The sequence below is a fragment of the Cornus florida genome, unplaced genomic scaffold (genome assembly GCF_030987335.1).
Source record: "Cornus florida cultivar Cherokee Brave unplaced genomic scaffold, ASM3098733v1 CherokeeBrave_3.0.0_Hap2_Chr06, whole genome shotgun sequence".
NCBI lineage: Eukaryota > Viridiplantae > Streptophyta > Magnoliopsida > Cornales > Cornaceae > Cornus > Cornus florida.
Genome location: NW_026775576.1, coordinates 36520087 through 36523816, shown reverse-complemented (window position 1 = coordinate 36523816; position 3730 = coordinate 36520087).

Here is a 3730-nt window from a genome sequence, read left to right as displayed (position 1 = left end):
ATTGAGTTTGTTCTAAGTTAATTGTTAATTGATTATTGATGTTTTATTTGACGTGTATTTGGTAGCTTATATTTGGTAGTTGTTAATTGGTAGTTATAAAATTTGTTTATTTATTTTCTCTGTTTTATTTACCTCTTTGAATTAGGGTTTTATGTTTTATGTATTCACGTTGGGTTAAGAAGTTAGGTTTAGCCGACTTTTAAGTCATATTGGAATTAGACGTAGGTTTAAATAAAAGTCTATATATAGAACAATATATGTGTCTGCAATGGTTTGAGTAAACCCTATTCACGTAGTGTCTGGAGAGAGGAAAAACAGAGAGGTTGAGGGGAAAACATGAAGGGAACTGGGAAAGAGCTTTGGATTGAAACTCATGTCAAGGAGAAAGGTATGGTTACTGTGAGATTGAACTGAGCAGTGGGAATTCGTCGGAAACTCCATAAACGGCGTTGTAAGGTTTCAAACCAAAACCTAAAGGCAAGTTTCATTCTATCTCCTTCCTGTAAACTTGTGTTTTGTACATTCTATATAGTCTCCAGGAATTAATCAAAATTTTAAAACTGGTGTTTGATGCATATTTGCGGGACTGTAAACTGATTAACGTATAAATAACTGAGGTTTACTTTCTTTGCATAAACTGTTTGGATTATGTTTTAAACTCTGGTAAATTAATTCATAAAGGAATGTAAGGAGTTTTTAGGACTGTTGGGACTTATCTTGCACCTTAGGAACTTTAAGAAAACTTTTGGAATAGAGGATGGAACTTTACCGGAATCAAGGAAGACGAACAGAGAAACATAAACTGTTTTTGTTTTCAATTTAGATTTTTTTGTCAATTAATTTCATAATGGAATTGGAGAAGTTTCTAGGAGTATTTAGGCTTAAATTGAACCTTTAGAATTCTTAAGAAACTTAGAATAGACAGTTGGAATTTCCGCCGGAAGCGAAGACGAAGAACAGAGGAAGCAGAAAGTGAAAAACGGAGGCTGGGAAAGTGGAGGCGGCTCCACACTTCAATGGAGGCGGCTCCATTGAAGTGGAGCCGGCTCCACAAGATGTTGAGGTGGCTTAACCTAAAATTGGAGCCGGCTCAACCTAAAATTGGAGGCGGCTCCAGTTTTATAAAGTGCCCTGTACGTGAATTTTGTGATTTCAAGGCTCTAGTGTGTGTTTAAACTTGGTTGGGTGGATTTGAATGATGTAATTAAATAGGATTATACCCAAGAATGATTAATTATACCCAGGAATGATTAATTCATGTTAGGAACTTGATCAACTTGGGATTTAAAACTAAATTCACATGCAGTTTATGGCTTGGAAGAAATTAAATTGGTTGTCATGATGTTTAAGCAAATTTAATGGAGAGGTTTTAAAATGATGTATTTAATTTATTAGAATTATTGGTTGAGGCTATGGGAGTGGATGTCATGACTTTTAAATATTAATTAAGCATGCAGTCAAGGAGGGTGGAAGGGTTAATTTCTAGCGTGGTACTAATAAATTAAACGGACTAAAAGAAAAGTTGTTTTTGTGAGGTTATATAAATGAAATATATAATGTATGGGTCCCAGGAATGTTGGTTTCTACTATAGTTATAGACATCATGAAATTTAGATACTAAATTATATGCTGTCAGGAGCAGTGGAAGTTGTAATTGCTAGTCTCGCTTTAGAAAACTAAATGGATTAGCATGGAGGTGGTTTTGGCATTCAAATAATAGGTGTTCAGTTTTTATATCTGAGTATCATTAGATCAGGCTTCAGACTTATAGTTGGGGATTAAATAGTCGCCATGAGAATTAAATATTAATTTACTTGCCGACAAGGATTGAGGAGGAAATATATGCTAGTCTTCGTTTTACTAATGTAAATGAAATAGTATGGATGTATTGGTTGGGAATTTTAGTATAATGTGTAGTTTATAAATCTATTATTCATTATATTATGTTATAGATGATAATTGCTGAACTGTCATAATTTCTGTTCTGTCAATTATATGGAAATGGATGGCTTAAATTGTTTATCAGTACTTTAATAATTTAAAAGGAGGATCTATGATTATAATCATATACTGGATGCATAATAGGATCTTGTCTATATTTGATTACTATTATGTTTGTTTCTGGATATATTTGATGTTCATTTGAATGTGCATTATCTGTAGATCATATGCATGTATGTACCGATATGGGACGGTGACATACGGAAGGACGGATTAGATCAAAACGTTAATTCCAACCCAATCATACAAACGGAATGGATTAACTAAAACAGTTAACTCCTACATGGATGCATGCCCTGTCAACTAAAACAGTTGAATGTCATAATGGATGGTTGTTTTATCTTTCTGCATAAAGAAGGAATTTATATATATATACTTATGGTACCGTGATACGAGCTTGAGTCTCCTGATCACGGTTAGGGTGCGTATATCGCCTAGGATTGATAACTAGACCTGATGATGTTTCCCTGGTTGTTCTACTCGGGTTGAGACGGATTATGTGGGCTGGTGAACGTCCTATAGTGTGTACTTATATCTATATGGACTACTTTAGCTATTGTTGAGCTATCTAGGATGTATTTGCGTATCGAGTTTATGTATGGATTGTAGTAGTATGGAACTTGCATGTGGGCCTGACCTACCCTTATTTTTCAGGTGTTTGACAGTACCAGGTTTAAAGCTTGTTCGTGGGGATGTAGATACAGTCACTCACTCTTCCGACTAAATAGGATTTTCTTTCTGACTTTAGTTTTGGATTTTATTTCTATATTTCAATTACAATTGAGGATTATTAGGGGTCCACTTAGTGGATTCCCGAGTTGTAAGGATTGGAAGGTTTAAATTATATTAAAATTTTATTTAAAGGATTTTTCCGTATTTAGAATTCTTATCAGCTTATTATTATTTTCTTTTATTTAATTTTGTATTCCTGCTTGTTTACATATTAATTGTTTGGTATCCCTCAGATCTGTGCTCGGACTTGATCACCCGTGGCTCTAGAATCGAGGGATATCACACCATTCCTATCCTCAGGTCCAAACCTCAAACACACTCCCATAACTCCACAAGGCAACCATGAGATCCACTCACTCTCAATCGATCGCTCTTCCTCAGCTCAACAACTATACAGTCATATACCTGCTCTAAAAATCCAAATTATACTTCAATAAAACAACCATAAAAAGCTAAAAGCTATACGGCACCAAATACTAATGAGCGTTGAAAAGTGCGTATTTAAACCCCTTAAGCTTAGGCATTCTAGTACCTTTATCTGTCTTACTTTACCATTTTAGATTGATTTCGTATTATTTCCATTTTCAAGCACTTATCCCAAAAATAAGCTAACTCAGCCAAATAAGAGTTTAATTGAAGTAATTCTGGGATGAATAAAAGAAATGAGCCAAGTGGAAGCAAAAGGAAGAAAAAGGTGGAAATCAATACCTTCGATCGATCTTAGATCAAAGTTCGATCGATCCAATATGATCGATCTCAGCACTTCAAGATGGATCAGAGCCATAATGAAATTAACAGAGATCTCAAAAGTTTGATCAATCCAACATCATTCTTCGATCGATCGAACTGCTTTGTCCTCATCCAAATGATTGATCTTATCTAGTTGTACCACCCTACCAACCACTTTTGTCCTTTTCCCAAAAATATCTTCAAAATATCTCAGATTTGTCTTTTTCCAAAAAGCGCCACCAATGAAGATCGATCTAGCCTAAGTTCG